Source organism: Halictus rubicundus, chromosome 13 (genome assembly GCF_050948215.1).
Source record: "Halictus rubicundus isolate RS-2024b chromosome 13, iyHalRubi1_principal, whole genome shotgun sequence".
Taxonomy (NCBI): Eukaryota; Metazoa; Arthropoda; class Insecta; order Hymenoptera; family Halictidae; genus Halictus; species Halictus rubicundus.
In genome coordinates, this window is record NC_135161.1 from 5,304,897 (window position 1) to 5,332,671 (window position 27,775).

Sequence of the window (27,775 nt, forward strand, 5' to 3'; positions counted from 1 at the left end):
TCAATGTCACCTTAATTTTTTTAAATGGAACCATCCTTTTTTAAACACCTACAATCATTGGTCCTTTCATTAGGAATTCAGTGACTATAATTACTCAAGGTCATTTATATATATATATACACATGTTACACATTCATTATTCAAAACAAAATCATAAAACATTTTACGAAATTATGCGGGGTGACCAGGGTACCAAATTTTAACCAATCTTATTACTTTTCCGATGCCAAAATCGTCGCGCATGCGCGAGAAGAGCCGTCCATTAACTCATCACTGGATACACGACGCCGGCAAGACCCGTGTTGGTGACATATATCGAGAGTTCACTGTACCAACTTTTAAGGCTGGATAGATTCAGCGGTGACCGATAAAATCGTATCGATTAGGACGATCTACGGGTAGATCCAGCCCCGTTTTGGTGTATCCGTGTCGGTTGTTGTCCGGTTTCACGGCGAGTCGAGCATTCGAACGGGTCAATCGGGAGGAAGATCGTTTTTCGGCCGGGCGAAGATTAATACGAGGCGCACCGGGGATCACCGGCTCGAAAATATCTGGCATCGCGAACTCTCGCGGCCGAACTATTCCAATCGTACGAACAATTTCGATCGAGAGTTTATGACATGGGGCTAGGCCAAGTTCCGGATGCGATCTCGCCGGGCTCTGAAAATTCGAGGTTTAAAGATCCGGGCTCGGTCAGCGGGGTCCGGAAACTTCCGTCCGAGAATTCGGGCTGGATCACCGGCTGAAATTTCCTTCCCAGTTCGCAATCGTGATCCTCGTTCGTCCGGATAAAATGTCCGGTTCGTCTCAATTCCATTACCCCTCCGGTCTCCACCTCGGTTCCCACGGTTTCGGGAGGCAGGCAGGCACACCGAGCGAACGAGAGGGAAAAAGATACTTCCACGTTGATCGAGCAGCTTCGAAACTTTCACGAGCACCTTACCAAAATTTCTTCGGAATTATTGCTTCATTCGGACATCTAGCTGCTGTATCCGATGTGGAGGCGTTCAGCCGGATCCGCTTTTACTTCCTTCGACGAGCTCAATCACATAAATGTCCGATTTTATCGAATACTTCTCTTTACAGGGAAGAACTTTCTGTAACCCAGCACTTGAACCAGTTCTGATTTCAAGTACATCGATTCCGAATTCTACCCGTACTTAACCGTTTCCCTGCCACGGACGTGTTTGTCTTATCGCGACGCCTAGTACACTGATTTCTCAGTATATGTCGTCAAGGCCTTCATGATAAACGTCGCGAGATTATCCCCACTACCGCGGGGTATACCGAGAGGCCTTGGACGCCGAGCAGTGTAAACATAACACGGCTCGGGTATGTCTCCTGGACGATACAAGACCCGTGTTGTTGACATATATCGAGAATTCACTGTATCCGGACGCTTAACGAATAGCGGTACGGTATTTCTTTATTTAACGTGTAAAACCACCCTGAAATTAAACAGGTTTTGTTTAATTTGGAAGCTGATACAATGGGATTACTGAAAGTTAGGACAGTGAAACCTCTAAATCTAATCTAAATTAAAATTTATTTTAACGATTATACGAGATGGTACAATGTCCCAGTTAGCGGACAACCTAAGAGCGCATGTCCCAGTACCTGAATTACATTGTCCCATTAACCGAACACATAATATGTAACACATTACCTCTTCCGATACAGCTTCAAAAGTTTGTTTTAATCGATCTTGTGTATATTTTTGTTTTTTGTTTTGTCGTTTCTGCCATGCTTAATTTATAAAAGAAAAAAGTTTAGAAGAAGTTAAAAAATTTATAAAAGAAGTTTAATTTTATATGAATCTAAAATTTTAAGGTTATGTACAAAATACTGTACATATACTTCAAGAATACACAGATATCAGAAATAAACACTGTTTATTATAATTTACTATATAACATAATTAAATCTTAAGGAAAAATGCTTAAGGAACTTTTAGCTGTTCCAGACCGTGCTGCCTACAAAAATATTTTCGAATCCTCGTAAAATGATAACAAGCATTCTCGTCGAAACTTCGCTGTTGCGAACAGAATCGAGTTAAATTCGCTCGCTCATTGAAATCGACGCTGATCGGTAGAAGCACACGGGTCTTGTCGAAAAGATTGCAGTTCGAAGGTACCCGATCGATTTCCCGGACGAAAACGCTGCCTAATAGGGCTGATAAAGAAGATTCGAACGCCTCTCGATTCATCGTTCTCGCAATTATCGACCCTCCGGGTTGTTCCCCGGCTTTCAGGACACTCCTCCTCAAAATCTGCCCGGATGAATTCGGAGGATCTGGTCGACGATCCACGGTATTGTTCGAGAGGACCGATCCCGGTGTTCGTTAACGAGGATCCACCGCGAGAAAGATTCACGCGAGGCGAGGCCGAGGCCTATCGTTGATCGTAATCGCTCCAGCTCGAAATATCGGGCCATAAATTCAATTAACCTGACGAGCGTGCACCGGGATCTCTCGAACCACCTCTTCGGCATGGCCAGCCTCTGAAACTTCATTATGCTGGATCGGTGCACGCGTGTCCTTGGCCAATGACCTTTCAACCATCGCTCAGCCATGCTGAAAAACCGTGTCGAGCAGCCCTGGCTCGCATTTTCCCCTCCGAACAGCTCCAAGTTGCTCCTAAAGCTCTGGAACCGATGAAACTGATCAATATTTAAAACAAAAACAAAAAACGCGATAGCGAACCCTTATTCTTTGGCCTGTTTCAATTACTCCCTCTGTCCCGTAATAATAGTAGCAAGTGAATATTTAAACGGGAATTATTGGCGAATGCAGGTTATGTTGTAGCACAAAATTGAGAAACCTTCGGTGCTTCAGACGCAGTATGTCCAAGCTTGAACTCGTGCAAGTAAATTATACGAGTTTCCTTTTTTTCCATGGTGAACGAAAATCAATTTTGATTCATCTACACTGTACAATATCGACAAACTTATACACGCAAATTCATGCACTGTCCGTGCCTCGCAAGAAGTCTAGGACGGCACAAGGGCAAAGGAGTCACTCGCTCGCTCCGCCTATCAGCACCGTTGACGCTCCAGTAGGCCAATGTCTAGGCTTTGACGTCACACGCTACAGTATGTGCAACCGCTGTAGCCAATAGAGCAGCTAGAGGCGTGCCCCTTCCACTCTGACCAATCAGCCTCGCATTCCTTTCGCGAGACTTCTCATGTGGCACGCACAGTACGAAATATGTATTTTTCATATTGTACAGCTTCAACGCCATCTATCGTGGAAAAACTAAACTATAGAGACGTTAAGTTTCAAATGTGAAAAACGGATATTTCAATTGCAACAACCTAATATAAATTCATCAACTGCTACTATTATTATGGGACAGAGGGAGTATTAAATGAGCCGTTCACTGCACAAATCGATTAACTCCACTTTTTGAACAATCTTAAATTTAAGTGTCAAAGCACTTGGTATAATCATAACCTTTTATATTTATAATAACTTTCCGGAATAATAAAGATTAACACCATTACACGACAAAATTTTTTTGGACATTGAATAATAAATAATTTATTTCAGAGGCCATTTTGATTAACTCCGTACTCTAATGTAAATCTATTGCAATAATGCAACTCAAATGCACTAGCAATCGCTGAATGATAACGGTAAATTTTTTAGTGCCGTATTATCAGAATTACAGTAAAATAAATTAGTCAGTGACAGTCTAATTGCCGCAAGATGAAGTACGTGTGAAGTCAAATTAATTATTATTAGGAATCAAGTTCAATTGAGTATGTTTTAACTTCTTCTGTATACTTTTCAACATCACTCCCAGATCGTATTTGGGATTGAATTATTATAAACAATTATTTCAATTTGTCAGTGGTCTTACAGAAATAAATATTATACCGTTATAATCAAGAGGAGTGAGACTAATAACAATGTGGATGTGGAAAACAGTGAATCATCTGATGGTTCTTCAATACGATTTATCAACAGAAAGTCTGGCTCAAGAAAACGTTTATGGTTTTCTTTGGATTCTTCTGATTGAAATAGTAAAAATATTGCAACAAACACATTGATTGGGTGGAAAAGAAGTTGTAATCCTGATAATTGGGCCCGAAATTTACAAAAGCATAAAAAACAAAAGGTTTGGCATACAGGAATAGAGGAGTTTAGGTTAGTTTAGTTAATTTAGTTTAGGACTTTTAGTCACATAAAAATTGTAACATTACTGACGACTATTTTTTGGCTATTCTTTCTTATTAATTTTATATACCGTTAGATAAAAGCTACACCGGCCCACTTCTAACGCTTATGTTACCAAATATCTGCATAATCTCGGCAGCTCTTGACCAGCGCGCGCTAGATTGAACCTTCCTCTTTCGAATGAGCCCTTTACCAGCGACAAAATATTCTTATACAGGGTGGCCCACGTAACTCTGAACAGCTCAATATCTCGAAAACTATGCCATCGATTTTAAAGTTCTTAGTCTTAAATTCCATGGAACTGAAGGGCCTTTCTGACTACATAAACGTGAAGTGGCCTCCCTTCCCTTTTAACGGGGGAGGGGAGGTACCTTTATAATTTTAAATGGAACCCCCTATAAAATGTTACATATTTAGATTCTACAGGAAAAAACAAGTCAATTTTGTCTGAAACATTTTTTTGTCAGATACTTCCATGATGAGATATAACAGTTTGAAGTTTCGAGTTCTAGGTACTTGAAGCGCTCGGAAATAGCGTTATGGAATTATACGCGCTTGAGTCCTTTGCTTATTCGTGAAGAAATAAAATGTACTTTAAATTAAATGTTCAAAATGTCCACCACGGGCTTGTAAACATTTATTTACTCGAAACATCAAAGTTGTTCTAACATTTTTTAACATTTCGGGAGTCACTGAAGCGCAAGCGTCATGTATTCTTTGTTTCATATCCTCTTTTGTCGTCGGTGGTTCAAACATAACTTTGTCCTTTACATATTCGCATAAGAAAAAATCTAATGGTGTTAGATCGGGGGATCGAGGAGGCCATTGACGAGGTCCCCCACGACCTATCCATTTGTTCCCAAATTTTTCGTTCAAAAATTGCCTGGTGATGATTGCAAAATGTGGAGGAGCGCCGTCTTGTTGGAACCACATTTCTCTTCTAACGTGCAGTGGCACATCTTCCAAAAGCGCAGGCAAATGATTTTTTAAGAAATCACAATAACTTGCAGATGTTACAGTTTCTTGAAAAAAATAAGGTCCAATCACAAAATCTCCTATTAGGCCACACCAAACAGTTAAAGACCGTCGATGTTGAAAGGGAACACATCGCATCCAATTTGGGTTTTCCACGGCCCAATAATGCAGATTATGTCTATTTACATGCCCTGAATTCATAAAAGTGGCATCATCGGAAAAAAGTATTTTGCACAAAAAGTCATTTTCCACAACACCCTGCAGCCACTCACAAAATCTGACGCGTTGATCGTAATCTGCTATCGAAAGCTCTTGTGATAAAACCATGTGATATGGATGATACTTTTGCCGTTTCAAAATTCGTTGAATTGATGAACGACTAATATGTGATGTTTGTGCAAGTGTACGTTGACTAATATGAGGATTTAATGTAATTGCAGCAAGAATACTGGCACTATTATTTTCATTAGTGACAGCTTTAGGTTTATTGCGAGTTTTTTTACACAGTTCACCGTGCTCGCGAAGCCGCTTTTCTAAATTATGAAATGTTGCATGACTTTTTTTGATCCCATAACGTTAAAAAAACATCACTGCTGCACGCCGATAATTTTTTTGGCATTCACCTAACGTTAATAACATATTCACTTCTGTGTCAAAAGTAGCCATAATCACAATGTTACTGCTTGAATAACAGCTCTAAACAGAAAACGTTTTCATAGATAAGTGAGTCAAACTCAAGAATTGTAAATATTATTGTTTGTGTTTCTTCATGAATAAGCAAAGGACTCAAGCGCGTATAATTCCATAACGCTATTTCCGAGCGGTTCAACTACCTACAACTCGAAACTTCAAACTGTTGTATCTCATCATGGAAGTATCTGACAAAAAAATGTTTCAGACAAAATTGACTTGTTTTTTCCGGTAGAATCTAAATATGTAACATTTTATAGGGGGTTCCATTTAAAATGACAAAGGTACCTCCCCTCCCCCGTTAAAGGGGAAGGGAGGCCACTTCACGTTTATGTAGTCAGAAAGGCCCTTCAGTTCCATGCAATTTAAGACTAAGAACTTTAAAATCGATGGCATAGTTTTCGAGATATTGAGCTGTTCAGAGTTATGTGGGCCACCCTGTATAAGGCCGAAAAGTTGAGGCACGTAAAACCATTTTCGCCTATTTTTGTCGGTAACGTGGTCACTCTACCTTATCGCGAATCTACGTAGACTTGGCCCTAGATTTACGGGACCCGTCAGAATTACGGATTCTAATGTTTTTAATTTACGAATATTGAGTTTGTGAAGATACATCCATGAGGAATTATTTAACAAATTGATTTCCTTGGTATTGGAATATGGGTATAAAAGAAAACCACACTATTATAAAATATGAAATAAGATTTATATCAGAATATATAGTAACTCTAGAAGCACGTTGTGAGACACGTTTTTATCCAGCGAAAGAAACGTTGCGAATGAAAGAGATAGAAAGAGAGGAGCCCAATATAAACAACTGAAGATCGAGGGTCCCATGCCAGGGACAACATACAATGTATATTAACTGTAGATACAATGTATGCATATACAGGTCAATAGCCGATTCAATGGATCCTACCTTTTAAAGAAATAATAGATTGATTTTGTTCTACATTTATGAAATAAATTCCAACACTTGGGTATATATTATTTAAAAAATGGCTAAAAATTTTGATAGATACATTCGTGTTATTTTTATAAAGTAATGTAAAATAGTAATTTTTAGTGCTCCGTGAACCTAGTGTTAATAGGCTTTTCCGAGCGAAATGTATTCTCGTTGAAAAGTTGAGGCACGTAAAACCATTTTTCGCCTATATTTGTCGGTAATGTGGTCACTCTACCTTATCGCGAATCTACGAAGACCGGGCCCTTAAGAAAAAGTTTTTGTAAAAAAATAGGGAAAAATGTCGTAATAATGACAGAAACTGCACACGAATGATCTAATAGAGCGCCGCGATAAGAGTTGTAGACGATAGCGATTCACAGTAACGGGAAGTCCGTCTTCCTGTCAATACTTAATGCTTCTCGTGAATGTTTCGTAAGACGTGGTCAACAAGCATCGAGGATTCTCTGAAAGGTCCTCAACGAGCTCTGGTGTCTCATTTCCGCGAGTTTTCCATCGTAGAATGCAAACGTCGCATACAAAGAGCGAAGGGACCGGCGTATGATGGCTGCTGGACAGTCGCCAAACGAGTGACTTATGATACGATCCGTAATAAAATTATCTCTACGGCTGGCCTAGCTGCAGACCGGATTTATATGCTTTTTACGGACTCGCGTGCACTGGGAAATATTCTTTATCAACGCGATCCCACCGGAGATTTACGCGTACCCTGACCCGATAGCTTCCCTTCGATCGCGTTTCGTCGAACCGGTTATACATGTGTGTTATACACTCCTCAAAAAATTAAAGGATCATCTCTACGAACACGAGAAATTGGGTCAATTTCAAGTGATCATAACTTCGGCAAAAATTGTTGTGTCGATATCGTTGAAAAATCACTTGAAAACTTGAAGTCTCTACTTTTAAATGCTTTTTCAAATTTTTAGCTAAGTACCGGCGAAAATAATGAAATTCTGAAGCTGGTTGCCGCAAACTTGTATCGCTAAAGCAAGGATTAATTCATTTATTAAATTCATTATTAATTTGAATTTAAATCGAATCCCCTTAATGCGCCAAATGTCGACGAAACAAAAATTGCAGGACGTGAATTCACGTCAGCGGTCGCGAATTTGTTAACACAGTTATAGCGTTATAGAGAAGACTTTGACGGTTACAAAAAATTTTGTTCAACTTCCAGACGTCAGATGGGGAGCGAAAATTTTTTTTGATAAATCGCGTTATCGTCATTTGAAGGCTTTCCTGTGCCAAAAACCTGGTTGTCGAACACAGTGCGATTTTCTTTTTGTTGAAGTTATGCAACATTGAAGCAAAAATGGTCTTTTTAACTTCTTTTTTATTTCTTTTTTTTTCAATTTCATGAACATTTCGATGTACCAGGTCTTTCTGAAAATATGCTTAAAATTTGCGAGATTTCCATTTTTCATTCAACTCGCTATATCTCGGTGAGAAATGATCGCAATACGATCATATTTCACCTATGCAAATTGTGTTCAAAGTTATCGATTCGCATAACACGAGGCTAATAGCGCTGGTTCGTCACGTTGCTCAAAATGACTTGCTCTTAATTTTTTCGTTTAGAAATATTGAAATTATAGATATGTTTCCATGAGAGAAATTTTTTAATAAATTTCTCTATTGAAGTAGATACTTAAACAAAACTGATACGAAATCTAAACAAATACAATTTTGTTGTTATTATAAGGCAATGTATACTAGTTGCATTTAGTGCTTGGTAGTTCTAGTGTTAATATAGGCACACTAATTGGTACCCCCACCTTAATTGGGACCCTTACCCTAGAAGCTACATAGAAATTAATTGTGTATATATAAGGAGCAAAACTGAGTCCACACTATTTGAAATAACATAACTTTTTTAAAATTAGTTAATAACTTGAATAACTATTAATGACTTGAACGTTATTGAGAAGTTAGAAGGATTAGTTTATTAGATGAGGAGTAAAAAATTTTTGAAAAAAATTTGAATTGGTCGGAATCTCAAAAGAAATGGTAAAAGTTGGTTTTTTCAGCTTTTTTATCTGAGTCTGTATTGAAAATTTAAAACATGTGTTTTATTCACTCGAATAAAATATATCCATGCTGAAAATTTCACAAATTTACGGTTGTAAAATTTCACAAATTTATGGATAATTCGTTTACGAGTTATAAACGATTAAAAGTGCGATTATAAGTCGAAAATCGTAAAAAACGGCAATTTTTCTCACTTTTCATCGTCTATATATATATATACAATTGTACATAGGAATTCGTTGGTTCTGAATTCGATGTTGACAGTAATGCGTTTCACGCAACATCTTCAGGGTTCAGTGACAAATGCAGAAAATTCGACTCTTCGGAATGGAACCGTTCCAACGCCGAACTTCTTCGCGTCACAAGCCAATACCTAAAATCTGTCCCTTTTCTTGTCGAGAGGAGAGGAGACTGTGGTCGTACGTATGCAACGAAGAAAGAGCGTAAACGCACGTTACTATAGAAGGAGACACGTGCGTTCTATCCGCTGCAATTACCGAGCGGCAACAGATGCACTCTCGTTCCTGTTGCTTGCTCCTTTCCCTTTTCGCTCTCTCGCACGCTTCGCTCTCCCTCCTCCGCCGTCTGTTTTTCGAAAGACGAGACCCCCGGAGATCGTTTTGGGATCCAGGATCGAGATAGATCGCGACCGGCTCGTCGTGTAACACGATCGGCCCCGAACGCTCTTGATACAATAGATTGTATTTCCCGGCACTCTCGTGTTTCCCTTCGCAAATTGCACTTCGATCGCGCTTTTACGGCTTGCGCCTCGTCGGTGCGTTCGGTGATTGGTCGTGACATGGGATATTTCGGCTGTCCGAACCCTATGTGCACGGGACTGTTTTCGCGAAAACAGGAGAGTATCGATGCTCGAAGGGGTAATCTAATTGCGAGTGTCCCCGTTCGGGCTTCTTTCCGTGGCTCCGACGAGTTCTTCGGCGATTCAATGGCCAACGCAGACTTCGTTTCGCTCACTGTCACCAAGATCAAGACTTTTCTCCCACTCTAACTTCCCCTTCCACCGCGCTATTCCCCACAGTTCTGCCGCGACCCGGTCACGTGACGCGTTTCGTCTCCGTCCTGCATACTCCGGTACTGGCTGAGAGAGGGTAACTTTTCCCCCATACTTCGTGCCCCCCGCCCCTCATCTGGCAATAGTGGTCCACAGATCAAGACTTGTGCCCCCACTCCAACCTCACCTTGTACCGCGCTATTCCCCTATGCTTCCGCTACGGCCCGGTCACGTGACGCATTTCGCCTCCGTCCTGTATATTCCGGTACTGGCTGAGAGAGGGTAACTTTTTCCCCCTCAATTCGTGCTCCCTCCCCTCATCTGGCGACACTGTTTAGGCTCTAAGGACAATTGTTCAAAGCCCAGTGTACATTGCAGCTCCGCCGCACAGTGGTCCGAGAGCCCGCTTCTTGTGGCCAAAACTATTGTAACGTTATTTCAAGGTTTAATGTTATATTATTATTATAGGTCAGTTGGAATAGTATGAAGTAAAAAATATATGTTAATATTTAAAAATTGAGGTGACTTTCATTTTTTGTAAAATAAAAATTGTCAACATTCGGTGTTGGTGACCGTTTGTTGGTGACCGTTTCTTCCTACAAACGATTAGAATATCCTAGTAGGCAGTCATGTCTAAATCAAGCTGACCGTTTCTTGCCCTGAGCTCTTCAAGTGTAACTCCAATTTCATAGTTTTGCACTTCAAACGCTATCTCTGCTCGGAAAGTTATCTGCAAGATTTGATATTTTGAATTTTGAGGTTTCAAAGGGTTCTTATTTGAGAGAAAAAAAAATGTATAGAAATTTGAAAGTCGAAAAATTGAATTTTGGACACAAAAAGCGGGCTTCTGGATCACTGTGCGTTGCGGTGCTGCACAGCTTCATGCTGTTTAACGGAAATCTGTTACGGTATTGTTGATCGTATCAAACAAATACCTCGCCAATTAATTCGTCTAGATCCATTACGAAGGATTACATCAGAGCAAAGAAATAGCTGCTTCAACGTAAACGTTCCCATGGTAAAACAACGGATTCTATTTCCACGCTTCGTTCTAATTGGCGCTCTTATCGAGTATCTAAGCTGAATTAAAAACAATCTCCAGCTGGTCTGTCGGCTGACGTTTTATCCGTGTGAAGAGTGAAAGAGTAGAAAATCGTAGAAACAACTCAGTGTTAACACATTGTTAACCGGTCACGAGTTAACCCGTGTTTTCATTCCCTAACGTTGTTGGGACAATATCATACGAAAACAGAATATAAAAAGTTATATAATGGATGTGTCCAAAATTTCATTTCAATGCATTATGTATAAATAAAGTCTATTGAAGTTCATTTAGATTGTTTTACTGCCACTTTCAATTACGAAATAATAGCTGGTGACATGAAATAGCTTCGGCGTAAAATATTTGGTCAACAATGTGTTAGGACGAGGGACTATAACTGTTATAAACAAAAAGAAAAAAGTCATAGAACAACGAGTATCTCATCTACTAAAAACGTATTGGTTACAAATAAGGATTATAACTAACCGAACAATTTTTCTCTTGTTGGAAAACGTTATCGTTGAGAGAAATTTATTTCGATCACTTATAACAGTTATCAATGAGAGAAATTTATGTAGATCGCTCGTAACAGTTATGAATGAGATCAATTTATTTCAGTAGCTGATAACAGTTATTTATGAAGGAAATTTGTAATCCTTACTATTAAATAGTACAACTTTCAAATGGTAGACAATCAATTATTCAATACATTTTTTATTCATAAAATTAATTGCTACAATCAAAATTTAATGTGACAAACATGAATTTTTCCAAATTTTTTCCTGACAAATTACACCGAAATCGTCTAACGTAAATTTTAGAGCACAAAAGGTTCGTCCAACGCTAACCTGAGTTGCGGGCACAACGTGAATTATGCACGCTAGTTATGATAAATACAGGAGTCTATATTTCTGATTTTCCCAGTCGAAAAATTTTGAAAATTTTTTTTCAGATTTTGTGTTGTTCCTATGGTCTCTGTTGATTCGTCTTGGTGTACGAAACCATCACAATGAATTTCACTGGCCTGCTTCAACCGAAAAAGAGTGGACAACTCAGTAATTAAATAAGCAACTGAAATGAATTTTCTCATCAATAATTATTATGAACAAGTGAAAAGAAATTCGATCATCAATAACTGTTATGCGCGATCGAAATAAATTTCTCTCATTGATAACTGTTATTAGCGATCGAAATGAACTTCTCTCATTGATAACTGTTATGAGCGATCGAGATAAATTTCTCTTGTTGATAACTGTTATGAATGATCGAAATGAACTTCTCTCATTGATAACTGTTATGAGCGATCGAAATGCACTTCTCTCATTGATAACTGTTATGAGCGATCGAAATAAATTTCTCTTGTTGATAACTGTTATGAATGATCGAAATGAACTTCTCTCATTGATAACTGTTATGAGTGATCGAAATGAACTTCTCTCATTGGTAACTGTTATGATTGACCGAAATGAATTTCTCTCATTGATAACTGTTATGAGAGATCGAAATGAACTTCTCTCATCGACAATTGCTTTGAGCAATTGTATTCATTTATTGTTCCCCTCAGGGTTACACTCCCATTACATCACATCTCCTTCAACTCACAAAATCGCAGACCACTAAATACACACACACACACACACAGAGAGAGAGAGAGAGAGAGAGAGCTACTGCCGCTTTTCAATATAATAAGTATAATAAAATAATAAAAACGGACATAAAAATATAAAATAACAATATATTTTCGACACTAATAACTGTTATTTGTAACCAAAAAGTATAAAAATTGATATTTTTTAATCATTTTGTTCTTCGAATTTTTTCTTTATATTTTGTGTAGATTATCTTAAATTTCAACAATAATCAACTTTTTATTAACGATTTTTATCATAGTAAATTTTGGGATAACTGTTATTTTTGTTCCCTGGTTAAGACACTATACATATTTGAACTGTGTGTATTAACAAATCCGCAAAGAAAAGGTTACGAATTCATTTGTATACCCGATACGTGTAACATGTTTTTCTTGCTTGGGCGCTGTAGAATGTATTGGCAAAGTTTGGCAACATGAATCTGGGACACCCTGTATGCACATCGTTGCGGGCTATGACTGCAAGGGTCCTTCCCTCGTAAGTTGAATTTCCCGTAAACGATGTTTTCGCTTTGACCGTAGGTTTCTCGGTCGAGCAGCGTTTCGCAAGCCACGAGCCAGGAGCCACGAGCCGTTTCTGTATCGATTATCCCATATCCCTAGGTCAGTAATTGCGCGCGTCATTGATGCGCTCGGTGGGCCGCGTGTATCGATCGATCGACCACCATCCCGGGAAATTGAAATGAATTATTGTGCGTCGCGGGACCGGAGCATCGCGGTTTCACCGTAATCAGCGCATCCGCAGCGGTTTCTATTGTTCCTCCTCGTAGCCGAGAACTCGTTCTTCCGTCGAAAGACGTGGATCGTTGCGTCGGAATTATTTGTACTCGTTTAAAAATTTGATCCGCGAAACGGAAGAGCACAACGCGTAACAGCGGGTCTACGATTTTCGGTATCGCCATTGTCTCCCATTTCACGAAATTTCCCGGGCGAATCTAGGCTCTCGCGAATCTTTCCCTAAGCTCCTGCAGTCGGCTGATAGCGAGTGCACGGTAAATTGCAATATTACGCGGACCCGTGGCGCCCCGAGTACGTATGCACAATGCCAGGCGGCGTGCATTATGCACCCACGCATTCCTGCCCTGTTTATTCAGCCGGGAGAAGAAGCGCTGCTCTACGTACACTGCCGTTCAAAAGTCGACACGCTTTCTTTGTTTCAATCATCTAAATATCCTTGAAAAATCATTAACAAATTTCGCTGGATTTATCTGTATTTCAAATCAATGCGATCTACACCGAATTCCCGATATAAGTCCCTCGCACTGTGGTTCTCGCCGAACGTTGCATTTGAGATACACACAGTGCACGCTGGAAATGTAAATGATCCGATATGTCCAAAACTCGGGATCTATAGACGGTGGGGACAAGAAGGCTGGGAAAGTGTTTTTCTCCGATACAATGTTACACGTAGAAATGGACAGCGAAGCTCGAGATCTGTCGCCGCCGAGGAGTGTAAACATAATACGGGTCAGGTGTATCGGTGTGAGACCACTACTAATACAATAACAAAACTTCTTTATTTTGCATTATTTTTTTCTGAGACTTTCACCAACATATTCGTGGCATTTTTCTGATTAAAATGAAACCAAATTTGATATAATTCCCATGATATTTACTCGTGTAATGAGCGATGAAAGTTACTTTCCATTACAATTATTGTTGCGACGCGTTCCATTTCCACACCTTTTTGAACAATGGCCTAGGCGAGCCTTCTGTCCGCCACGTGCCTACCGAAAAAACGGTTTTAACGCCACTACCGAGACGGGTCCGTTTACAACCCTGCGAATCCAAATAAACTGCCGTTTATGACACAGCTACAATGAATCCTCGAAGCCATGGGACACAACTATTTAGCGTCCGATTTTTAACTACCGATTTCGTCCCCGGGCCATCTGTTTGCCAGCCCGCGCCATCCTATTCATCGCGTTTTTAACTTCAATATATCTTACCAGGTCCAAATTCCATTATATTCACAAAAATAACATTTATTAACAGTGCAAAAAAAGCTATATTACATTTATTTGTTAACAAATAAACAAAGGCAAAACTAAAACTCAACGAAAACGAGGTGAAAAAAGTCTCCGTACATGTAACACTATTATTCATAATTTGTTAATTAGTGATCAGTTGGGCCGCCTTTTAATTTTATAATTTCTTGCATCCTCTTTGGCATTGTTTGAACTAATTTTTGCATTGTACTTGGCTGAATATTTTCCCATTCCAACAATATTTTAGATTTTAGGTCTTCCTTGTTTTTTATTTTGTATTTTTTCAAATTTTCTTTTATTTCTCCCCACAAATGTTCGATTACATTAATGTCGGGAGATTGTGGAGGTGTATGCAGCTGTATCGGGACATTGTATAATACCCATTCCTTTACTTTCTTAGCCATGTGCTTAGGGTCGTTATCCTGCTGGAAGATAAACGACTCTTCAAGATGTAATTTTCTGGCACTGTTTTTTAAATTTTCTTTCAAAATGTTCAAATATTTATGCTGATCCATTATACCGTCAATAAAGACTAAATTTCCCACCCCTGCTGCACTCATACACCCGCACACCATCACGCTGCCGCCTCCGTATTTGAACGATGGGAGTAAACTTTTGAGTTTTATCTGTTCATTTGGTTTTCTCTACACTTTAACATTTCCCTCCGAAGTAAAAATAGTAAATTTCCATTCATCACTAAATATAACATTATTCCAAAAGCTTTAATCCTTATTAACGTGTGCCTTTGCAAATTCAAAACGTTTTCTTTTATTAACTTTACTTACGAACGGTTTTCTCCTGGCTGTACGACTATTATATCCAGCTTTTCTTATAACATTTCGAATAGTTTCAGGCACTACTTTTATATTATAGTCATTTTCTATGATACTGGCCAATTTTGGTGCACTCGTTTGTGGATCACACCGAATTGTTCGTAGGATTGCACGTTTATGATTAGTATCTAATTTTTCTGGTCGACCTGTACGTTGTAAATTTTTGAATAGATTTAGTTTTTGCGTATTTCTCAAGAATATATTGTACCGAAGAATGTGTCCTTTTTACTATTTGACCTATTTTTCTAATGGATAATCCATCTTCTCTTAATTTTATAATTAAATCTCTGGTCGCAAGTGGTACTTCCATTTCGGAGAAATTATTTCGCGAAAACGTCTTTTATTCTTGCTAACAGCCAAGCAACTAAATTGTACTTGACCAGAGAGTGTTTCCTTGAGAGTTATTTGTAAACATTTAGCTGAACCGTTAACAAAGGAAATAAATTTACACGCTCAGAGTCTCTGTACGGAGACTTTTTTGACCTCATTTTTGTTATGCTCGTCATTTTCGTTCGTTTATTCGTTAACAAATGCATGTAACATCTTTTTGTGTGCACTAATAATTAATGTTATATTTCTGAACATAATAACGAAAGAATTATTTATTTATTACCATATCCTTTAAAATTATGCAACTTTAAATAAATTCTCGTACGGTGTACGGAGACTTTTTTGACTGACTGTATATATTGGTGAAAGTTTTGTTATTGGATTGTTACACTCCTCGGCGGCGACGGTTCTCGAGCATCGGCCCCTCACGGGGTAAACCCCGCGGTGGTGTGGCTAGTTCCGGGGACCTTTAAACGCGAGGCTTGTAGGGACTTATATCGGGAATTCACTGTAATCGCAAACGACTTTAACTCACGTAATTTCTTTTCTTTTGCTCTTTCGCGAAATTACGGAGAAAGTTTTGATGGTTGCGAGCAGGATCGTAATGCAGGGGGTTCTATTGTAGATTCGCAAAAAATGCCGACCGTCCGCGCAAGTAGTTTCGGGAGGCAGTGTACGCGGACAAGGGCGCGGGCGGATTCCTCCGGGAAACTGGGCCGGCTCCGTTCCGGTGAAAGAAACGACGGACAAAGGGGGGTGGATTGAAAGGATTACGCTCGGGGACGGGCAAAGAGAAGGGCAAACGGGGGGTGGAAGTGGAAGAAGATGCAGGCCAAGAGGGTAGATTGTCGCGGAACACGCGGAAGCCCCGGGGATACGGGACGAGGGTGGAGCGAGTGCGAGCAGCGAATTGGCTGGATTGCCGGTGAACGGGGGGATTAGGTGGACCATTAACCCCTTAGCGACACGCTAAATCGACGAAGGCTGCTTTCGGACCACCGCGAACATTTTTTTTCTGCTCAGCGGAGTCGCCGAGAAACAAGTTCGTCGAAGCTCTTCGCGAAAACGTAACACCGACGACGGAACAGTATGCTCGGGTCCAAAAATCATTTTCAGGGAATGTTTTACGGGAACTTGAAAGGGTTGGTGGAGAAAATAGAAAGGGAAATTGCGAAGTTTCGTCGCGAGAGGCGGGGTAGAATGGAGAATACGGGAATATGGGGGAAAGAATGCGGGGGTGAATTGCAGCAGCCGCGAGGATCCTAAAGGGTAGTAGATGTTGGAGTTTAAAGGTAGATTATTTACGAAAAACGTGGTCTACAGGAGAATCGCGGAGGATGAGAGAGGGTGGATGGAGCAAATTACTTTTGGGGATGGTGAAAATGGAAGTACAAGAAGACGGGCGCAGGCTGGAAGGGGCGCGGATTAGGTAGATTATTACAAGACGGGGAAAGAAGACTGCAGGGGGTAGATTATTATGGAAAGTGGAGCAAGCTGGAAGGAAGGGAAGACGGCCCCGTAAATTGGGTAGGAGATTCCGAAGCATGGGGAGAGGGCTGGCGAGGCGGAAGAGAATGGAAATTAAGAGGGTGGATTGTAAATAGAAATAGAAGGGGGCAGATTGTTACCAGTGTTTTTAAATTCGCGCGCGCGCCTGTGTTCTTTTTCGGAGCAAAGCGCCAGAGTTCGCCTGTGTCGTAAGCAAACTGCGATTACATTGCAGGCTGATCGCGTTTAACCTATTATTGAACATATAAAATTATAAAATTATTAATTTGATTTTTTTTTTATTTGTATGAAGGAAGGTCTGAAATTGCTGTTTTTGTTGCAAAATTGTTTAAAAAAAAACAATCCTCCCCGGCGGGGAATCGAACCCCGGTCTTCCGCGTGACAGGCGGAGATACTGACCACTATACTACCGAGGATTTTATGGAAGATTATTTTTAATCGTGATACACGAGCGACGACTGCTCTAATCTGTTTGATTTTTGCTCCGATTTCATTAACGCACGTTTAATGTTATTATCGTACATTTAGATATACCTGTCGCTCCTATTTGTTACTAAAAATATCTCCAAACGTGAAAGCGTCGAGAGAGCACAGTACAAAGCAGGTGCTTCGGATAGTAGAAACAGAGCATCCGAAATTTCGGAGCAGAGGACGCTTGAACTCAATACGGACACGTGGTGTCATTTGAAAACGAGCCTTCTTAAGGATCTCGAGTGGTCCTGTGGCGGCTGTGCACATCTGGTCGCGCCGCTTGAGAACTCGCCCACTTTCCGTCTCTAGTATCTCTCTTTTTCTGCTTAACCGGTGACACGACACCGTGTTTCCATTCCTTCGTCAACCAACATTAATTAATTAACAGTTTACACGTGTTTTCTTCACTCCACTCTGCACGCGAGTAAGATGCACTCAAGAACAACAAGGCGCGCATCGATTTGACCGCGGTGTCGTTAAAGGTCCGCCCAAACAAGACGGGCAAGATGCCGAAGTTGTTCGAACGGCCGAAGTCGCTGTCCATAAGGACCGAGCGAACTGACAGGCCACTTGAGAGGCGCTCGACGGTCCTCGCAACAAAGGCCAAGTGCCGAAAACCGCAGAACTGTTTACTCCCCTCTACACCCCCGAGATGCCTATGCTGGAGCGTGTTGCCCACGGGCAACCCACAGACAAGATTGAGCAGCGTTAGAAATCTCTGCGGATACGGACGCAGTCACGGTGCAGAATTTACTGGAAAAATTCAATATTCGTGTATATCACGATATTAAATACATTCCTTTTGCATAGAATGCGTATGACACTAAATGCGTATGTATATGAGAATGGAAATTGTTATTAATAATCATAATAATAATTTCTATGCATAAACAATTTTGCAATAATAATATGTCAATCATTTTTATTTATTCTTAATTTGCTTTTACTATACGTTTCGTACCTATCCGAAAATAATAAGAATGTAAAGATAGATCCAGATTGTTTGGAAGAACGTGAACAGGGATCACATTGAAAGTACTGAGAATGAGTCGGATAGCGAATAACATTCATTTATCATTAATTTCGTTTTTAATTTGTTAGTTTTTAAAAATAAATTTTGTTATGAAAATTGTTAATATTTTTTTTCAAATTTTTTAACACTTCAACCGATGGTAAAATTTGCAAAACAAAGATATTAGTAATATTTTTGCATTAAGTAATCACATTCGAATATAAAATGATGAATTATTTAAAAAGAACAGTCTCTTGCGATGATGATTAAAAAAAGAAAATGTTTTTTATCTTTGTTTTTATCTTTTTGTTTTTATGTCTTTTATCTGTGGTATAAAATGTGTTGTGTAGGCAGTTTTCGTAAAACTCATCCCAAATAGCAAACTTTGATGGTCCGTATCCTTTAAACAATTTCGAAGATTACAAAATGATGGCTCAATCTTTCAGTTTCATCCAAATTCGAAACATGGTCCCCAAAAAAAGATTTAATTCACATGGAATGACCCCCTTCCTAATTTGGATATTTCCTTAAAAAAATTGTGTAATTCACGTATAACATAAGGATGTGTGATGCTGTTTCACCAAGCGACAGGCACAATTCTTATCCCCATGATGTTGTAGAGGAGAGATACCGATAGTTTACCTAAGGAGCTGTGGAGCCCCTAAAAACATTTTTTTTGTGCCATGCACAGCAGGGAACGTGTCAACGTGCTCTCGAAAGGCCATCTGGACGTTCAAAGTTATGGCCCCAACGACGTCGGGGCGACCCCGGAAAGATTTCGAGCACGAAGACCAATTCCTGACCGGCAAATTTCTAGCCCGTGTTCTTGAATCTGGCCGCCCAAACAACTTCGGCATCTTGCCCGTCTTGTTTGGGGCGACCTTTACTCTTTGCACTCTTCACTTAGATCTTGGGTGCTGGATTCATTCCTCGGATTCCCTATCTGGTATGCAATTTGATCGATACAGATTTTACGGAAACAAAAGTTTTAGATATTGTGGTGGTCTTCAAATTCGAAATTGTAAAATGTAAAAATATGCTTGAAAATCAAAAAGAAATTTGCATCGGCCGGGAATCGAACCCGGGCCGCCCGCGTGGCAGGCGAGCATTCTACCACTGAACCACCGATGCTCACGTCTTGCTCCGTTCCCAATTGAAAGAAACAGTAATAGCACCATCGTAATCCACAGCTGACTTTCTCCAGTACATCTACAGATTGGAGTTGAAATTGCACCTCCTACGGACAGCCCCCCCACCCTCCCGTTCGATAACTAAAAAATACGTTTGGGAGTGTGCATTATTTTCTTAAAATTCAAAAAAATAAGAAAAGAACTTTGTATCGGCCGAGAATAGAACCTTTTTTTCAAAAAAGTTTCTAGCAATTTACAATATTTACAGAAGGTGCGAAATAAAGAATACTAAAAACTACCTTGATATATCAGTTTTATAAAGTAGGAAGTAGTGTTCCTTCTCGAGAAATTTAAATCTAGGAAAATTCTTATGAATCTCATTTATTTTATAACATATTTTCGGAAATGAATTTTCAGTCAACTCAAATGGCATATTACTAGTCAATAGCGTACGTATAAGCATATCTACAGACAGCATATCAATGCCTACGTATGCATGTTTGTAATGTGATAATAATTGTTGCGAATGCACGTCGATGGGAGGTAATGCACACTCAAAAGGACACCCAATCTTCAGCAACTTTTGGATGTTCTGTATACGATAAAGCCAACATCCACACAAAATGAAAGAAATTTTTCTACGGCTACAGATTTTGTTACAAAAAAAAAAAAGTAGTAGATTGTCTGATTCTACATTAGACGCATTATGCTTCTTAAGGAGTCATTCCAAAATAAAAGCGTAATGTTTCACTTTATAAAAGTTTGGTTTTAAATAAATAAATTTATCGGTTATATTTAGCGTCTATTTTTTCCTTGTTTTTAAAGTTATGTACATATTGAACAGGAATAAACACTGAGTTAAAGTTTTTTACCCTTTCGATAAATATTATTAACGATATTCCAAATATTATAAGTTTCCCAATATTTTTTTATTTCATTAAAAATTCTTGAGAATTCTCGAGAAATGAAAAATGTTGAGAAATCAGGAACACTACTAGGAACATATTTGATTCATCGCTTCATATCTGTAGGGCTCGCGTTGGGCCCAATACGTGACATGGCTACGGCGCACAATGGTGACAAGGCGGTAAAAAATTCATTTTATAAATTTTCGATTTTTATAAAAAAACATAGTGCGTACATAATGTGCCAAAGTCCGATTACAAAAAATTTTTTTTACGGAGATATACGAATGGTAAATAACCATTTCTTCGCTCCTGGGAATTCATCAGTTTTCAGTGCGATAGTTATGTAATTACTCCGCTTATAATTGAATACTTAGGGGTCTACAAATCATATGCGTTATTGCAAATGGCTTCAACTATTAACTGCCAAAAAATTTTTTCAAAAAAAGTTGTTGCCGAATCAACAAAATTTTGTTTGCCGAATAAGCGTTGTACTTATGGCAATCTCTCCATAAATTTTCAAACAAATTCGTTGGATAGTTTCGTTTTTACAGATTTTTTGCCGTTTTTTGGCCATTTGGCACTATTGTGCGGCGTTGGGCCCAGTACGTGACTTTGGCTACGAAATTGGGTCCTCATCACCATTTAGTTTTCCAATACTGCCGTCCGTACCTGGCTACCCTCGATGCAGTCCCTTGCCATAAACCGTCTAACACTCCATAGGTAGTCTGGCCTTCTGGGCTCAATGCGGCTAGGTGCTTCAGGCCATAGCGCATATGGTTGCCAAATGTGCGGAAACCCCCAAGGTTCGGTCGCCGAACATGTGCGGCCTTGACGAATCCTTGGGATCGCTTCAAGCACCTAGTTTTAGTTCCGCCCACCTCCAAAATCTCCAAAAGTGGCGACAAAACGCGGAATAGGTAGGGAGGACCGAGGTGTTGAGTTCGTAATTTATTTATAATCATAATTTATGATAAAAATCACATTATTTCCTGAATTAAAGATTATTTTGTTATTTCAAAACCTGGCAACAGCCAAGGTCAGATGTTGAACGTCGAGGGTAAAAAACACTTTCCACGAAAATCTTGAAAACTACCGCAGATAGGAAAATGGTGTACATGGCAAAATTGTGTGTCTTTTTATAAGAAATACACCTGTGAAGACGGATTACAAATAGCACCATTTGTGTCAATAATATACTAAATATCATTCATTATTCACATGTGTCGCAAGTTTTCGGGCATTTCCGGTGCTCTGACAAGAAAATGTTTCAAACAGAAATTAATCAGTAATTACTCTTCTATAAAGTTCAATATAAAAAATTCAAAAAGAAATTTTTAAAATAAAACTTTATTGTCACCTTGATTTTTTAATTGTCGCTATATATTTTTCACTTAACACGTTGACTGCCATGTCACCCATATGTGGGTGACGGAATTATTCGTCCAGGTTTTAAAATGAATTTGTATGTTAATATATATTAATTGTACCAAATTTGATTAGGATCTACAGAATGCAAGAAAATTGGAGGACTACTCAATATCACACATTTAATTGTTTTCAATTTTTATTTCATTAAATAACTTACTTTGATTTTATGGAATTTTTAAGGTTTCTAGTTTGGCAGTCAAAGTGTTAATAATGTTATAGCTGACGCCAAGACGAATCCGATGACCTACTTTACTATGGCTTTAAGTCTTGAAACAATGCTAAAATCTTTGTGAACAGCTAATTCCTCGATTTGGATCACTGTCATTGGACACCACTTCGAGATCTCCGTGTGTGAACCCATTGACAGGGCGATCTAATACAAACACTTAGTTTCCATATCGTTTTCCCATATCTTTCACACCCACTTCATCTTATAGCCTAAACATGGTTTCACCAAAGCGTAACCCTACTCCGACGACTAAAATGTACCACCCACTCACCAATTAGGAATCTTTTAATCACACCATACCGTTTAAAGACAACCAATAGGAAAATATCCGAGCTGAGATAATACACAACACGACACAGTGATAAGATATCGGCCAAGTATCTATATTATGAGGAAAAGGTAGTGGGGCAGTGATATTCGGGAAAGTATCGGAATAATCTCTCGCGAGACGAGACGAGTGTCTTACGAGTTTTTGATAAGTTATTGTTAATATTTTATTATACAATGACGGCTAATATTGGAGAAGGAGCTACACAAAGGCGTAGAATTCGTTATTTTTAAAATCAAATCATAACAATTTTTAATATTATTTAATTATAATATTACAAAACTTAAAAAAAAAACAATTTTTTGAAGGAGAAATAAGTGAAAAAGATTATGGGTTCGAGGAGGGCCCTCCCTCCTGAAAATCCGCGTGACGGCTCGAGATTTGGGATATATTTGTTTCTTTTATTATTATAAATAATTTTGTTGTATGTCTGATGGAGTAATTTTGTGCAGAATACAATCAGTATTGATGAATGCTTACAATTAGTTATCTAATTAAGATATTTAATGCTGCGTGGCGTGCAATTGAGTGATGTAGGAAAACAACGAATAATCGATTTGAAGAAGCTGTGGGAGAAGTTAATGACAAATTGCGAGTATAATTAACACTAGATTGCCGGAGCGAGTCAATTTGACTCATTTACGATTTTATTCTTATATATAGAAAAACTTAAGCAATTATTTTTGAAACATATGTTGGTTTTTAATAGAATTTTGAAGATAGGTATCTTATCACGTAAATTTTTCCATTTGCCTCTTACAATTTTACCTTGAAATAAAAAATTAATATTTCTCTTTTGAAGAACTCGCTTTTTAGTACTTTTCTTATCTGCTATTGAAGTATTTGCTAAAACCATATAATCGAATAAAGTAATTGCGTTTTGCATAATGCAAAACATAAAAACATAATGATTTATCTTGTATGTATATACATGTTATAATAACTTTACTTGTGGATTTCATTTTTTTGCTACTTCTTCCTATAGCTTATCAAGCACGTATCTATTGCGATGGTTTTTGTCCTTTTGATCCCATAAAGGACGATTTTTGAAAATTAAACTAATTAATAAATCAAATGACATTCCGCTATCAGAAACTCAGAAATAACCCATTCATTTTTGTTAAATAAGAAAGAAAATACGATCTGCGATATATGTAAAGTACCAATTAACATAAACCACCTAATAATAGAATGCAAAAAATATGAGAATGAAAAGAAAAATGCTAAGTTGCCTAGATCCTTACCCATTCTGTTAAGTTCTAAGGAGTATATCGCCGGTCTTGCCAAGTATATCAAGGATACAAATTTGTATAATATATTGTAAGAAAATGTACCGTGTTGCTAATGACCTTTGATGTTGAAGCAACATTAAACAATTAAATTATATATATATAAACTTTTTTGTTTCTATGTGCACCGCAAATAATTTTCAAAGATCCTTAAGAAAATACTTTTACACGCTTGCTGTAATATTACCTCACTAAGTAGATCTGACAAAACTACAGAAACGTTCTGAATGAGGTATGAACGACTGAGTGTATAAATATTCACAAGTCAAATCTCTTTATTTTGAAATATTCTATGATACATTATGATATATTATATAATACTATGTTGCACGAACAAGAGATAGCAAGAAACTGTTTACATGAGAAAGGTCGTACTACCTCATCATAAATGTAGTAAAACTGACTTAGTGGATTCTTGGAAATAATTTATTTATTTTGTGCACTTATTGCTACTAGATGATTATCTTATGATATATACTTATCTAGATTATGGCTATGGGATATGTGCGCAGCTAGGCACGAGAACTGTACAGTCGGTTTTATATTTAGGGGGGGGGGGAGAGAAAGAAAAAGATTTTTATATTTAATACTTATTTGCTAGACTAAAATATACTATAAAATAACAAAAATATAATTTCTCCCGCGTGACAGACGGGGATACTAACCACTTTTTTTTCTGTAACAGGGCGTTTATTGTGCCAAATAAATACAATATATACAACGGTACAATAAACTTAAACGCTAAAAAAAAAGTATAACAAATATAAATGTTTAATATATAAAGTAAAGGCTCGGAGGTCCGGGCACGCACGGTTTAATACTATGGATATATATTTAACGCTTACACTAAGTATGTCTTAACTTCATTAGGGATGCTTATATATATATATATATATTATATATGTATATGTACAGAAAGGCACGGATTGGGAAAAACTGTACAATCTTTGGTTTTATGGGTTGATTTGATGGAATTAATTGATCATATATGATATCTATAACTTTGCTTATAATGTATTCTGATTAAAAATACTTAATGGTAGATATTGCGGGTGGTTATTCTACTTTGTTGCTACTATTATTTGTCATTGCACTGCTAAATTTACATCTTTGGTCGGGGATTGTTTGTACATTTTTGCCATTTAGTTTAATTACATACTAGGTTTGTACGCAGCTTATTTCTAAATTTTACATGAGGTAACGGTTGAGCTTCTTATTACTAAAATACTATATAAAGGTATTTAAAAATATAATCTGATATAGAATTTATAATTACATAAAATATATGTAGAAATATAATTTCACTCCCCGACGGGGAATCGAACCTTTTTTTTTAAAAAGTTTTTATTTGCAAGGTATAACAGTATATATATAACAGGCGCAAATAAAACTACGAAAAAATAACCTTATAATATATCAGTCTTATGAAGAATGAACACTTTGGCACTTCGCTTCATTACTACAATAGTCTATTTTGTCGGACGGTAGTTTAAATACAGGTTAAAAACGTTATAAAAAACCCTGTTTGTTATCTAATATTTATATATATATATGTATATGTGTGTGTGTGGCTTATATACATGTGTGAGAGGTGTGTACTTAATCTAGAATACAAATTACCTAGCAACTCACAGCTAAGTTATGATTATGTATTTGTTATTTGGCTATGTTTACCTACTACTTATTAAATATTAATTTGCACAAGCATAACTGCATTCTTCAATCTTATTTATCTACGAATATTACATTAGTTGGCACTTCCTAGCTCATCTCTCCTGCATCTTCGCCTTCTTAGCTCGTCAATAAATTTGCCGTCTTCTACTAACCACCAGTACTTATCCAATAGTCGGTGAAAATTGTTCCTGTCTCTATCAGGTATCGCAGTAGAGTACTTTATATTTGTGGGGTTCGTGGTGTGATTATATAAAGGTCTTGTCCGCTCTATTCCTTGCAGCATGGTAAATTAACGGGATGTTCATTTCATCCTGAATTAAACCTATCTTGTCTATGTGTGTGTATGCTTGTGGGGTGACATAACCTGATATCATACTCTCCTCTATATCTGTTGTATTTGTGTTCATTATTTCTATAAGGATATCGTTTTCTGTGTTTGGAATGCTAGCATGACAGTCACGTATTACTTGAAGTATGTGGTTGTCAATAGATGGTATATCGGCTAGGTTGTAAAGTGTTTTATTGTTTATAAAGTGGATGTTGTAAGTTTTTCTGTATATGTGTAATGCAGCCTGTATACAATTCCTCTCTAATTTACGTATTTTCTCCATGGCTGCCGCGTTCACATTCCACCAGATCGGGACAGCATAAGTAATTATTGGTCTGACTAATAAGAGGTAGCAAATTATTTTGGCTTTGTGTGATAGTAACTTATGAAAAAAGAGTCTACTATATTTTCTGAACATATTGGTGGCTTTTTGTAATTGTGTGGTGACACGTATGTTAAATTTAAGGAGGTAGTCGAGGTGTACTCCTAGATATTTGACGCTTTTTTTATGTTGTATTGGGTAAGAGTTATTATTGTTTTGTATTGCTATACTGAACTTGTTAATGTAGTGTCGTTTAGAGCTATTGAGGAATCTGAGTGGTTTATGGAAAAGAATAGTCTCACATTTAGTTGGGTTAATTTTTAAATTCCATTTAAGGTAATGCTGGTTGATTTGGTTAACCAGGAGTTCAAGCTTGTTTTGTACTATATTAGGATGTGTATCTGCAACTAGTATGATTAGATCATCAGCGTATGCTGCAGAGTATGTATTATTGTTGGTGTTCAGTTGAAATAGATTAGTGATATTATGTGTGAAAATATTGAATAATATGGGAGAGTTTACTGTTTCTTGTGTAAGACCTTCTTTTATTGTGTATGAAATTGTTGAAAATAAATTACCATTCCAGGTGACGAAGCTTCTCTTTGTAACCATTCTCCATATTATCTCAATGAGATCAGTGGGAAAGTTGAGATCGTTGAGTACATAGATCAGGCCCTTTATCCATATAGAGTCAAAAGCCTTTTCTATATCAATGAGGCAAGCCCCGACTATCTTGTTAGTGTGTACATTGGTAGTGATGTCGTTTATAATTTTATGTACTGCGTGGGTGGTAGAGCGTTTGTGTTTGAACCCAAATTGTGTATCTGGGATGATCCTATTGTCTGTAGTATGTTGGGTAATTGATTTTTGTATAATGGCTTCAAAAACTTTGCTTATGGCTGGGGTAAGGCTAATGGGTCTATAACTGGAGATCTCATCTGGAGGTTTTCCTAATTTAGGAGTTGGAAGGACTTTAGCTGTTTTCCAGCTTTCAGGAAAGTATCTATTGTTTATACAATTATTAAAAAGGATTGTATATGCGATTATAAGGTTCCCAGGCAGGTGTTTTAATATAATCGGAGGGATTTCATCTAAGCCTGATGAGGATTTATTCGGGAGGTATTTGCAGATGTATCTGGTATGGAATGGATTGCAAAAGAGAGAATTCGCTGCATTATCAGGGTTAATCGCTGAATTGGTCTCTGAGAATGTTGTTATCGTTGTTTTACTTCTAAGGTTATTTTTAAATATGTTGATTAGTCTAGATGCATCTTTCTCTTCTATTTCTTTTATGGGATTGGAGGTGTTGGTATATCTAGGTGAATTGATCTTTTCATAGTAAGCTCCGAATATGTTAAGAACATCTATGGGATTTTGTACGTAATATTTATCATTGTGGAATATAAACTCTTCTTTTTGGTAGTTGCATCTACAAAAGAGATTTTCATCTTCTTTTTGCA

General features: G+C 38.0%; 1 protein-coding gene and 2 non-coding genes across 5 annotated transcripts in view; 1 reads left to right on the top strand and 2 right to left on the bottom strand.

Annotated features, from left to right (window-relative positions):
- The window catches only part of Dora (zinc finger SWIM domain-containing dorado), a 493,890-nt gene that overhangs the window by 343,863 nt on the left and 122,252 nt on the right, over positions 1-27,775 (top strand). The window lies entirely within an intron of this gene.
- Trnad-guc (transfer RNA aspartic acid (anticodon GUC)) lies at positions 17,541-17,612 on the bottom strand. Its single transcript has one exon. It is a non-coding gene; the product is annotated as a tRNA-Asp (tRNA).
- Positions 19,740-19,810, bottom strand: Trnag-gcc (transfer RNA glycine (anticodon GCC)). The gene has a single exon. It is a non-coding gene; the product is annotated as a tRNA-Gly (tRNA).